Here is a 15,000-nt window from a genome sequence, read left to right on the forward strand (position 1 = left end):
GAGCGAGAAACGTATCATTATACTAGGTTCTGCGAAGAACAATGTTTATAGAAGTCGGGGAAATCAGACTTTCATAGTTTCCTGATTAGGTGGCAGTGACAGAACTGGTTAATTAGATGCTATGGGCAATATTCCAAAGTACTAAGCGGCGTAATTCTAAAACTATGGTTTCTGGGAAGAACTAGATTGAAAATATTACTTTTCATATCTTCTTGGGGCTACTTTTGGTGGTTTGTATTAAGCCCTCTTCAAGACAGAGTTTGGAGTTTGTTACTTTAAACTGAACAGAAGGGTTAAGTGATTGAATTAGGAATCGAAAACTTGTTTAATAGTAGTAAACTGGATTAAATTATTTCATTCCCGTTCATGTGGCTTTGAAAGATTTAGAGATAACAGATGAAAGACTAAATAAATATAGACAATAAAAAAAGGTGCAAAAGCGGCAAGATTGAAATGAAATTCTTTGAATAAACTATAAATTATTTACCTGTTAACATTGTAAAATTGCAGGAAACAACAAGATAAATATTCACGCTCTAAAAATATCGGAAATTTAAAAGAAGTGATAGAAAGCTGGTTCTCCTAATTATCAAGGACGATTTTTACATGTCGAGGGTTTCCAGTTCGTAGAATTTGGAAAAAGACACTTGGTGCAAGCATGTGACAAATCTAGATTTTAAAATAAAGCAATCAGAAAGTATTTTGTAATATTTCATTTCGTTCTTTATCTAATGCTTTTATAATTCTGACAGGCTGACCCACTTCTGATCCAACTGGATTGATGTTGAAAACTTTGTTGTGAATGTTGAACAAAGGAAAATCAGACCCGGAAACAGTTTCTGTAACGTATAATTCCTGTTACATTGTTATTATCATTATTTTTTTATTATCATTAGTACTTTGGCCACTGTTATAATTCTTTTACGATTCTACACAAAGTCAAACGATTTGCTGGTTAATTTGAAATTATAGTTATCGTAAGCGTTTGTTTTGTGAGATATGCGTATCAGCGGGTATATTGGCAATTTCTTCTCGGATGTTGGCCTTCAAGTCTGGTAGGCTTCTCGGGCGGTTGACATAAACACGGGATTTCGAATTATCCCCACAAATAAAAATCACAAGGGGACAAATCAGGGGAACGGGCTGGCCACTCCAAATCCCCCCTTATTGAAATGAGGCGCTCCGTTCTGATACGCTGGTGAGGGTCATAGCAAACACCAGAAATCGGTTTATGCAGTGTATGGACAATGGGGGACGTCACCTACCTGATATGATTTTCAAAACTGTGTGAAACTAAACTTTAAATATGTACTATCATTATAAAACAAAATTAAAACCTTTCTGATTTATACATCTTGTTTTATTGCCTTTTGGAAAAAGGAAGTTATGTTGCCGCACCCTGTATATATATATATATATATATATATATATATATATATATATATATATATATATTGTGTGTGTGTGTGTGTGTGTGTGTGTGTGTGTGTGTGTGTATGTATGTGTGTGGGTCAACGTTGGGACCAGGCTCAGATGGTCACATAGCTACGATATCTACTCCATTTACATGAGCATCTCGGTACGATTCCCGTGAGAGTAGAAGTTCTTTGGGCTTGTTCCTTACAAGTAATGTGTCCAGGTTGTTAAGGATGAGTGAAATAGGAGAAACAGCGACTTCAGCCTGCCATTAGGCTGGAAAGAAGAAAAAGAAGATGGGAATTATTAGATGCCTGTAAGTATTTGGGAGTGAATATATCAGATGACAGAAGCGTTAGATGATATTTCTATGTATATCTAGGAAGCAGTTGATTATTTGGAAACGATCAGAAAAAAGTCCATCAGTGGCTCAGTAGTTTCACTCTTGCCTTTTTTCGAGAACCACCTTCTGTTCCAAGAAAAGGCTTACTGTTACAAAAATAACTCACACCCACACACCCACAAAAACACACATTTATATAAAAGAAGGAAGAGAGGGGTAGGGATAACCTTATACAAATATTTTGTATGGAAATAGTTTATTACCAGCACCAGATAAGACTAATTAGCAGAGGATGGAAATAACATACTAGAACCTTCATACTGAGAGATGACTCGGTTTATTGGAGTCTATTATTCAGAGTACCCAAAAAGCTCATTGAAGTGGTAGGGGAGGGCGACAAAGTTCCGAGGTTTGTTACATGCCTCAATAAATTGTTGAAGCATTGCGAAAAGAAGATAGAGAAACGAGGAGAGTTCTTAAGGGTTCTTGACTCGTAGAATATGAATTGATTTAGTCCTTTTGAATGATAGGGTTTATATATATACTATATATATATATATATATATATATATAGTATATATATAAATTAGATATATATATATATATATATATATATATATCTATCTATATATATATATAGTATATATATATATATGTATATATATAAATTAGACAATTGATATTCAATTACGCACCAACCCACTATATATACATAAAATAGAGTATTACAGAATTCGAGTCATTCACATGCTCTTGCAATTAGGTTATTCTTATTCATCACTGAACTTGCATATCAGCTCTGACTGCTTTGCAGATCCGTATAGCCTGCCTTATTGTGTGCCATCTCCAGTAGATCAACAGTACCACTCAGTGTATTCTGCCAGTGCCGATCTTGGGTTGAAGCCTAGGGTACCAGCGAGAGCAAATGCTTGCTTACAGTGCTGCAATGTATAGTATTATTCTTTGTAGTAAGTCTTAAGCTCTATATCCTCATTTTATGTTCTCTTGCTTGCAACTTGGTGGCACATTTGTTATTGCTGTTGTACATAGTAGAGTCACTCTTATTTTAAAACAGAATTTTAAATGATAAAAAGAGGCTATAAAAATGCTAAAATGTAGAAAGTTAATGCTGTATTTCACAGACCAACTGTCTCTCTCATCAGGCAGGTAATGAATGAGAAGAGTTACAAGAAACTGGCATTTATAGCAAGAGGCCCAGAGGTCAGCTGTTACCTTACCCCAGTAGACAATTTCTCTTTAATCTTTTAATCGCTGTTTGGAGGGAGATTTTATCTATAATATAGGAGTCTCAAGCTATTTTTGAGAGGTTCATTGTGTTTCTCTGTTTAATCAAAGCTGCCATCTGGCTTTTGAACCGACAATTACTGCTATAAATTATGCGTGATAAATTCCAGTATATTCAGTGATTATGGTTACTTACAAGGTTCCAAACAACTAATCTCTGTTGTCCATATCTAACTAAACGTTTATTTTGTGTTAATATTTGTGGGGTTGATTTACCTGCAAAGCTGACGTAAGATTATTTGAAGTCGAGGCAAAGGATTTCTTATCCTCCTGTGTATTTTGGTACTAACTTTCGTTGTATGTGAATCACGTATTTGGCTAAGGCATTTAGGTAGTTAAAGTGTCTGAGTCAATGTTTAATCCGGTCCATGTGTGGGATTTTTATTCTATTGCTGGGAATCTCCATATTTCTGGGAAGATGGTAGAAGATTATGTTAGTATTATGGATTGCTTTCTCAGTTTTTTTGGTTAAGATACTTTAAAGATAAAGATGACAGCTGCTTACAGATTAGTTCAAATTCTTTTTCCAGGAAATCCGGGACATTCTACAGTTTTGGAGATAAAATTATCACCCTATTCAGATCGTTTCCCACTAGCCCTTGATAAGATAATAAAGCTAGTTGAATTATGTATGAAATAACGTCTTTTCATTAGGTGAGTCATTCTATAAACAAAAATTATTGTGCGGCATGGGCAGCACTATAAGTCCTGTTTTAGCTAATCTATACGTGGAATAGTATTTTAAACTGTGATAAACATTCAATAAAACCTAGACATGCTGTGGATGATATATGTGGATAATATCCTAACATTTTGGGATAATACGTAGGGTATTTATTTCTTTTCTTGATATTTTAAATATTAGAGACAAAACGTAATATATATTTACCATATACAGAGAAAAAATATTTTCACTTTCATACATTCACTATTCTAATTAGCATGACATTGAGAAAGTGATCCATGAAGCTAATACAGTCTTCTACCTCCCTCTTCAAAACATGACCAAAGAGACGCCCAGCAATAAAGTGAAAATCCCTGATTAACGTCCAACAAAAGTTAATCCCCAAAGACACAGGAGTACACAAAATCCCTTCCCTCTACTGTGAACAATCCTTCATTGGTTTTACAGGACAATTAATATAAAGTAAACGTTCAGCTATTTTTAACCTTATATATAACCATAATGACAGAATAAACAGGAATTTGTCGCATTTTGCAATATTCCAGTTTTTTTCTTCGTAAACGTGAATACATATAAGAAGACTAAAAGACTAAAGAATGCATGTATGTTTACAAATGATTATTCGTGCTATTTCACAAAGATCTTTCTTCATCCTATTTTAGAAGACTTATACATATTTACTTATCATGCCTCTCCACCCATCTTATTTTTTTTAAAGATTATTCTGTAAACAGTTAACAGTATCTAGATTCAAATATTTCTATCTATCATGGAACATATTCGTAAGATTCATTTGGATTGGGAAAAAGGAAAAGAAAATTCTCTCCTAATCTGTATATATGTATAAAAGAATAAGGTATTTCGCCAATGGTTTCTTTGACAGTACTCAAATAGTCAAAATATAGAGTAGTTTTGTACAGGAAAAATATTGAATCAATAAACGGCCATTCACACATTTTGGCTGGAAATGTTGTCAATGGGTAGTATTGTCAACTGGATGTCAAGGAAAGGAGTCTGGTGTACATACATTTACCCTTAAAGATTGGTGGCATTCCCTAAGGCTATACCACTCTGGTGGCCCCTATTTCAATATTGAAAGATGTATGTATGTATGTATGTATGTATGTATGTATGTATGTATGTATGTCATTGCGCGTAATGATACTATCGTTCCTTTGCTGCCGAATGAAACGAAATTGAAACAAAAAATTTTAAATAAGGTTACAGAAAAATTAGAAAAAAAAAAAAAACTTAAAAAATCAAGCAAGGAACGCAACGAGTTTCCCAGTGAAACAAAAGGCGGCGACTGGAAAAGTTAGTTAGAACCATCTTTATTTTTAAACGTAGCACTGTTTTGCTATTAAAAGAGGGGTAAGTAACATGAAAGATAAAGATTAATTTTTGTGTAGACATTTTACTTATTTATTTTCATTTTAGCATACATTGCTCACACAGAACATACTAAGTATACTAAAATAATATGCATTCAGGTAAGTTCCGTTCCCTAATTAGCAAAATGCACAGGAAATATATATATAATTTTCTATATATAAAAACTATATAATATATATAATATATATATTCTATATATGATATATATTATTATAGTATATATATATATATAAGTATATAATATATATAAATAATATTATATATACATAATATATTATTAATATATAATTATAATATATATATATATATAATATATTATATATATAATATAATAAATTTTTTATTATATAATAAACTAATATATATAATATTATTATAATAATAATATATATATATATATATGTATATATTATATATATATTATTATATATATATATAATATATATAATATATATATATCTATAATATTATATAATATATTAATATATATAATATTATATATTATATATATATATATATATAAGATTTTTTATATTAATATAAATATATATAATAATTATTATATAATATTATAATAATTAATATTATTAATATTTTATTTTTATATATATTATAATATAATAAATATAATATAGAGTTAAATATATATAAAATTAAATATATAATTAATAAAATAATAATAATATAATAATATATAATATTATTAATAATAATATTATTATATTATAATAATATTATATTATATATAATTATTATAAATAATTATAATATATTATAATATATTAATAATTATATAAATATCTATAATATAATATATTATATATATTTAATATATAATTATATATATAATTTATTATATATTATATATATTTAATTATATTTAATATATTATTAATATAAGGGAGAGGGGTACATGGGGTTCACCGGGACACTGACTTTTTAAGTGAATAATTGGTAAACTTTTCGAATGAGCTCCTAGTGGCAGAGAGAGTAACTAAAAATGTAAATATTGAGCCATTTTTGTTTGGGGGATCAACAGATTGAAACTTTTTTTGAAGCATTTGTTAATTTTTGGTGAGTAAAGTAAATTTTTTTCTTTTCACTTGTTTTGTATTCATGTGCTCAGTGTTTTTACTAGTAATCCCAATATATACAGTGATCGGATACAGGAAGTGATACAGATATGAAAACTGGATAAGTATTTGCCATGTGCTTATTGGCAAGGACCTGTATTCATTTTATTGTCAAATTATTATAATGGGGCACAGTGGGACAAGAATCTTCCGGGCAGAGTGGGACAGTGTCCCTCTGTGCCCCATGATTTTGAATCAAGACGTTTACACTGATTGTGTTAAAATCTTCAAACAATACTTGTTTTCAACAATGACACGTACAATATTCTCTACTGTATTGCTATTTGATCCTAAATGTAAGCTTTACAGATAAAAAAAACTTGTTTACAGGACTATGTAATGCCAATAATTAGGACAAGAAAAACAGACATTGGAACTTTTACTGAAAATGCTATGAAAGATGCTGTTAAATTAGTATTAGATGGAACTAACCAAAGTTGCACGAAATACTCTTCACAGGTAGCTTTCAGATTGAAATATTTGTATGCCATCCTTTCAGTATCTCAGTTCAAGTAGTCTTGTAGTATTGTAGACAAATAAATTGAAGCCTCGGTACACAATATTTTGAGGGTAAATATTTTAGTAGATAACTCAGAGATCAAAGAGTAAATAGATAGGCCTATACGTGGGATGTTTGAGGAAAACTATAACAAATAACTTTGAAAGATTAAAAAACTTCATTAAGTAGAGAACATTCTGAACAAATAGAAAAGTAGATATAAAAAAAACTGAGGAAAGTAGAAGCAGAATTGGGAATTTCCTCTATACTGGAAATATAAGTAAAATATGAACGATTTTTTTTTATTCCCATTACAACTAGTTCAGGAGCTTTATGTCAAAATATGGATAATGAAGGAAAAAATGTATGTCGAGCAGATATTTGCTCTATCAAATTTTGAAGAGATGAAGAATAACACACTAAAAGTCACTAAGAATCTCTCTTGAGCAGTTTGAGAAATTTTCTGGTATCCCCCATATTTATTTTGCTCATTTTCTAAACTGGAACCGAGGAGTACGACTAGTATTGTAAGATAGAGCTTGACTCTATGCAAGATTATTCCCTCAAAAGCGTATTTTGATTTGCACGGGCTCTCATAATTACTAATAGGCCCCTTGATACTAATACTACTGATAATGAGGGATATCAGAAAATCTTAAATTTTCCAAACTGCTTCAGGGGTATTCTTGGTGACTTTTACTGTGTTATTCTACATCTCTTCAGGAATTGATAGAGCAAATTTCACCCCCTTTAATTTTTTTTAATCTAATTCTCCTGGACTCAACAGTTAAAATAGTAGAAAATATATAGCTCTAGGTTTCTTTCCAGATATGTCCAGAGAGCCAAAAACGCAAAGAAGGAGAGATTATTCGAATGCGACGGAATTATGAATGCAGGTCTGTGTTCACATCTGATGAAGAGGTGACTCTAAAAGATTACTTAATCACATCCTCTAAGATGAATTATGGCCTGTCAACAAAATCTGCTCGCCAATTAGCTTACGAAATGGCAGTTATAAATGGTAAAACTTTTCCACAATCATGGAATGTACTCAGAAGGGCTGGGAAAGACTGGCTCTATGGATTTACGAAAAGACGCTTGATTAGAAAACCAGAAGTTTACAATCTGGACGAAACTACTACATCTACAGTCCAGAAACCACAAATGGTCCTTGCAGAGAAAGGTTTCGCGCAAGTTAATCAAACAACAAGCAGTTTAAAGGGCGCACATGTTACAACATATTTCATTATTAATGCATTAGGTACTAGCATCCCTCCTGCACACACTTTAAATTCCATATAATCAATGACGCTCCCCCTGGAACTCTTGGCTTAGCAAACCAACAGATTGGATGGCAAATGAGCTCTTTGTACAAGTAATATAGCATTTTATAAAACACACCTGTTCATCAAAGGAAAACCCAACATTTTTTACATATTATAATCACGATTCACATCTATCCATTCAAGTGCTAGACTTAGCAAAAGATTATGGGATTACAATTCTCACTTTTCATCCACATTGTAGTCATAAACTGCAACTTCTTGATGTGGGAGTTTACTCATCATTTAAAGCTCATTACTATTCTCCTATTGACTCATACCTTTTACAAAAGCCTGGTGTCCCAGGAACTATTTATGATGTCGCTGGAATAGTCAACATTGCTCACCAACGATCCATGACTCCCTCAAACATTTTATCAAGATTCAGGATAAGTGGAATATTTCCATTTGATGCTAATATATTTACTGAACATGATTTTGCTCCTAGCTCTGTCAGAGACAGGCCTGTGGTAACTGATACAACACTTAAATTAGACGGAAGAGCTTGCCCATCTGGAGAATCGGTACCTCCACGAGCATTCTTAAGCCCTCAGTTATTCCGAGGATATCCAAAAGTTGATCCACGAAAAGACGAGGACGTAAGAAAGGTTGAAGTATGATTGCCACAGACACCCCAGAAAAAAGAACACGACTACAAACCAAGAGACAAAACAAACTTCCTAAGACTAAGCTTTTTTTAGAACCAGCTACTCCATCCACTGATGAGGAACCTATTCTTTCTGATCATTCATCTGATGATGTACCTGAGGAGGAGAGTAGGATAATTGATCCCCATGCCTTTAAAGTGCTAGAAAGGGAACCAGAATTAGGTGACTTTGTATTAGTTGAATTTAGCACTGCACCTAAGAAGTACTAAAGATCTTACTAGAGATTTTGAGGTCTCTTACTTAAGAAGAAAAGAAAACACCTCACAGTTTACGTATCCTCAAGTGCCTAATATGGCTTCTGTGGCTATTAAAGACATAAAGTTGTATTGCCTGAACACAGATCAAGTGGCAAAACAAAGAGACAAAGCTCATACCTATATTTTCATGTTAATTTTGATATAATAAATGTTTCTTGAACTGCGTCCCACTGCGTCCATTGGTCTGTCCCATTGTGCCCAATTTGAAAACTTGGTGCATATATTCGACTCCCTACACATAAACAAACAAGTAAAAATTACGTCGAAGCTTCTTCGGCACAGTCGAGTTTTCTTTACAGTGTATTATGCTGTATGAAACTCTCAGCAACGGCCCATGAAACTCTTAGCCGCGGTTCCATGAAGCTTTCAGTCTCGGTGCCAGACGAACGATCATTGCCAACTCTAATTCTAAATGGTATGATCAACAAACCAATTTGCAGCCCTCCAGCATCCGTAGATCTTTTAAGATCTGAGGGCGGACAGAAAAAATGCGGAATGACAGACATTATAATCATCTCAATAGTCTTGTTTTACATAAAACGAAAAACGACAAGGCTTTGTATAAACTTTTTCAATGTTCCAAGTTCATACTTCGGAGAAAAGTTTATCGTGAGTAATGTCAAATTGCCAAATAAGAACCTTACAGTACTTCCGCATACTTTTATTCCACTTTCCTCAAATGAAACTTTTTCACCCTGGAAAAATTACCGTTTCGTTGCTTTTTCATTTAGGAGATACATCAATTTAATCATGGGAGGATAGCTTTAATGGTACTGTTTCTTTAGTTCTTAGATTCTGTATATCATTTTGATACTATGCATCTGAAGAAAAATATACACATGTCTTATGAAAATGAAACTAGGTTGCGAATTCATATTTGAAAAAAGCCATTGAAAACTGCGGTCTTGCCGAAATTAATAACAAGTATTATTTTTCATAAACAGTGCTTTATTAGTTGTAAACTGAAATGTTACCAATACTTTTATTCATATGCTAAATATTATTACGAAGTCGCAATTCAGATTTAGCTTAAGTGCGCTGTCTCCTCTCCCATTACAATTCCTGCTGAGAATTAGTTTCTTCAGTTTGTATTCTCGTACATGTGTAAATATTCATGTCACTGTTAAAAATGAAAATACAAACTTCAAAATTAACTTACCTAATGATCAAAGAAGACTTCAAAAGGTTTACAGTTCTAATGAAATATAAAAGAAAGTATAATCCACCAGAAAGAGAACATAGAGCAGTATAATGAAAAATTCCTCCAGAGAAACTGAATAAGATTTAGCACAAACTGAGACGTCTGCAAACGATCAAATGTCAAAATACTCAACTAGGCTAATATACATTTCCATCTTCTTCTTCTGAGAAATACTTTATTCCTGTCTCTGTTGTTCTGCTTCTTGGCAGAGAATTGTTCTGCATTTTCCCTTCCGTATTGTTTTCCTCTTCCAAGGAACTAGAACTATTCGTCCCCGATACAATCCCGAGTTATATTGTAATAGATATTAGAGAGAAGAGACAAAGTCTGCAGGCTAAATCACACAAAATAGCATATTCGGAGAATCAGAGAACTTAGTGACCTTTTATCAAAAGTGGTTATGAAATTTCCACAAGGAAAGGGATATGCTGCAATCCTGCGTGAAATTATTTCTTCTCGTTTTGTGCTTCGCATTCTGCTGTAAAGCGAGAAATAGTTTGAGTGTACCTGTCGTCTTACCAATATTCACTGCAAAATATCGACTTGTCTCCCTTTTTTCTGTGCTTTGCAGACGTTCGAAACAACTTCGGAATGTGCTCCTCACCTATTTTTGTGCAATCATTTGAGTGGCCTAAACTATTTGGAATGTTCACCTTTGGGTAAGTAGTGATGAAATTTAATGATATTATATGCCTTTATGACTTTTATCACACTACCTGCAATAATATATTCAGTAGTAAGAGGCAGAATAATTATGTGAAATCTGTTCCTGGTTTATTTACTGTAATATTATATGAATTTCTCATATATGAAAGCGTGTATATGATAAGATGAAAATAGAAAGACAAATTTTACTAGAGAAGAGGAACTTGAATGTACATTCATTTTTCATCACATATGTATTTTTGAGCATTTACAGTTATGTTCTTATTGGTTTTATTCAAGTATTTGGACTCTCGCTGAATTAAAACCGTGAAGACAACAAAACAAGATCTGTGAGATTTTGACCTGTGAGGCTTAAAGTCTCCCGATATTGAATATCTACGTAGTGCAACCCTACTATACTATCCACAAGCTATTTACGGGAGAGTTTTCAGGTTTCATAGATATAATAAGACATTCATTCATGTTTATCAGATTTAATCAATATCATTCTACCATAAGAAAAACTCAAGTATCATATATATGGGAACGTTAGAACGTCATATCTATATGATATACAACTTGATTGGACAGTAGCGATATTCTTGAAATATTTCTTCTTGTAAGAATACAATTATTCCAAATTGCTATATTACTTGGAGAACAAGTAGATACTCAATTAATTAAAGGAAATTGATTTTCTATTTCAAAAGTTACAGTATGATGATAAATATATTATATATGACAGAATGTAAAGAAATATTGACTTCAGCCTCATAAATCATAAGATATTCCCACTCCCAAACAAATTTCACTCAATGATCTGAGCTCATTGGAAATCTTAAAATACTACATGACAACAAAAATGGTAAGTTTAGTTCCCAAAAAATATTTTCTCTAAGCTATGTTGTTTTCTATAATTATAATAAAACGGTACATCAATAACATTATTCCATTTCTTAATAATTATATTGCTCAAATGAATTGCAAGTGATTAGGTAAAGGCGACTGCAGGGGGTTTAGAGGCACTTAGCCGTTGAAGTACCCTGGAACAACGATGATTTGCTAAATAGCGTTTACTTCCAAAAGTGACGAGTCCGAAACACGAGCTTCCAGTGTATACTGCTTCCAGTTCCCGTTTGGGGCAGCGTTGATGTTAAGGCTTCATCTCCGTTCGGCCGTCACCAGAAAACTATATTTAGTGCCTTTTATTAAGCTCTGCTTTCTTAACAAACGATCTTTTAGACACTGAAGGTGAAATTAGAAACGATTACACGAGCACAAGCACATCTACAATAGATGTGAAAAGATAATGGGCAGCAGGAAAGGAGAAGGTAAGCAAAATTAAGAACGATTCAAACGTTATTCCTCGAGAAGTAAACGTGGGTGGAAAGGTTAGTGAATAAATGGGGCTCAGGATAAAAAGATTCAAATGGAGCGATGATCGCTGGAGTGAATAGAGTTCTAGGTCGAATAGACCAATAGTTCGAGGATTGTTTCAATACTGAAAGCAGAAAAGAGGTGGACTTAATGGCAGAAGAGATGGAAATGGTTAAGGAGCTTGAGAACGCTTTCGAAAATGGCTGTTCGTGCTGTTATTGGAAGAAGCAATTCAGTGGTTGAAGTGTGTCGTGTGTGTGAGTGTGTATCGTTTCCTGTTAATAAAGTCTGACTTCATTAGGGTCTTGTTCTGAAGGGTTTGGACAAGTTTAATGAGATGACTTTCCCCAGTTCCTACGTCGTTAAACATTCATGTCCCGTGATTGTATGTATGTTGTTCTTGAGTATAATTACCAACTTTAATCATACTATCGTAAATGTATTTACAGTGCTACCATATGTATCTACTTCCAATGAGGTTTGATAAACCTTATTTGGCTGTTTTACAAGCGACCTCTTTCTTCCTCCCTTGGGGTTGTAACGCAATGTATCTTATAGATCTAGAATTATTATTATTATTATTATTATTTAAAAAAAAAGATGTAACTCTATTCGAAATGAAGAACTTGTGTTTTTATTTATTCTTTGTAATACTTTATACACTTATTCAAAATAAAAAATACTTCTACAACTACTATATACGCATATGTATATATGTATATATGATATATATATATAAATATATATATATATATATATATATATATATATTATATATATATATATGCTTAAAAAATCACAGTAGCTGCACGTGACTTCGTTAAATAAGCGAATACCACAGGAAAATGATAGTCAGAAATCCAAGTGCTTTCGTCTCTTCTAAGACATTGTCAAGGAACTAATGAAATACCATTGGAGAGAAAGGTCTCAGGTATACAACAAGATCAAGAATACCAGATGGTTAATTGTCAAAAGGGTAAAAATTAAAAGAGATAATCCAGGGTTATCGGATATCACACGGTCACAAAAGCTAAACAGATTTGACCCTAACCGAAATTACAAAGTATCTTTACAGTCCAAAACATGAAAAAACTGAATATATTAATTGTGTTGCTTATATTTACCTACAACTTTTTTCATTATGAAATCATCAAGTTTAGATAAACCAAGACTTAAATTTAGAACATTTCTATTATTTGACTTGATGAAAGAAGATTCAATGATATTCCTTTTAACTGTGTCATTACATGGGATTAAGGCTCTTGCTTGACTCCAGCTAATAGGATGGTCTAAATCTCTCATATGTACGAATAATGCATTCGATATTTGCCTAGTTCTCACAGAATATTGGTGCTGTTTGAGACGTTGTGAAAGAGATTTACCGGTCTGTCCGTAATAGACTTTATCACACTTTTTGCAAGGAATTTCATATATGCAGCCTGGAAGATCTTTAGGAGAATTTTTGATTACTAAACTCTTGACATTAATATTACTGAAAACAACATTTATGTTAAAAAGCTTTAACATTTTAGGAATATCTAAAAACCTTTCATCATAGGGTAATTTTAGAATGTTATGCTCACTAAATTCAAGTTTGTCATTAGTTGAATAAAATGTTTTTCTAGCTCTTTTCCATGCCACATCTACAAAAGTCCTTGGGTATTTAAGTTTCAATGCAATATCATAAATAGTTTTAATCTCGGTGTCAATAAACTGCGGGGTACAGACAAATAAAGCCATTAGGAACATCCCAGAAAAAGACAGACAATTTAACATTTTGATGGTGATTGGAGTAGTAATGAACAAAAGAGGCAATGTTAGTTGATTTTCGAAAGACTGAAAAGGTGAAATTTCTATAATTTCTATGGACAGTTACATCAAGAAAATTCAAATTACAATTTTTTTCTTCCTCTACAGTTAATTTTATAAAAGGGACTAAATTATTGAGATTATTAACGAATTCCTGGAGATTTTCGTGAACTGGCTAAATAAAGAAAATATCATCCACATACCTAAACCATATAACTCTGGGGCAAAATTCCTTCCCCCTTGGAATACGAGTTCTGTCTCAAAATATTCCATGAAATATTGCTAAGGACGGAAGATAAGGGATTACCCATAGCCATGCCAAACTTTTGTACACAAAATTCCCAATTAAGACAAAATTTACTATCTCTGATACATAACCTTATGAGACTAATGAGGTTTGCTACAGTTAAGGGAATGTCATGATGTTCTAATTCATCCTCCAAATATTCAAGTAAATCATCTACAGGCACTTTTGTAAATAAAGAGACAACATCAAAACTAACCATATTAAAATCAAAATTCAAATTTAAACTATTCAATTTGTTTATAAAATCAACATTGTTTTAACATTCGTGTTAGAAATGTTTCCTACCAAAGGTGTAAGAATTTTTACAAGCCATTTAGATAGATTATACGTAACTGAGCTCAGTTACGTATAATTTATCTAAATGGCTTGTAAAAATTCTTACACCTTTGGTAGGAAACATTCCTAACACGAATGTTAAAAACAATGTTGATTTTATAAACAATTTGTATAGTTACATTTGAATTTATTATAACATAAAATTAATTTGGAAACGTGTTTTGAGCAAATACCTAGAGTAATTAGAAGGTTAGAGGTTAAGAGAGTGCCATATGGCAAGGTTTTTAATATTAAGAATAGGGGAATGTCTAGCAAGTACGATTATAATATGGATTGACAACGGTCCTTCATCTTTTGTTATGCAA

Source organism: Macrobrachium nipponense, chromosome 5 (assembly GCF_015104395.2).
Source record: "Macrobrachium nipponense isolate FS-2020 chromosome 5, ASM1510439v2, whole genome shotgun sequence".
Lineage (NCBI taxonomy): Eukaryota > Metazoa > Arthropoda > Malacostraca > Decapoda > Palaemonidae > Macrobrachium > Macrobrachium nipponense.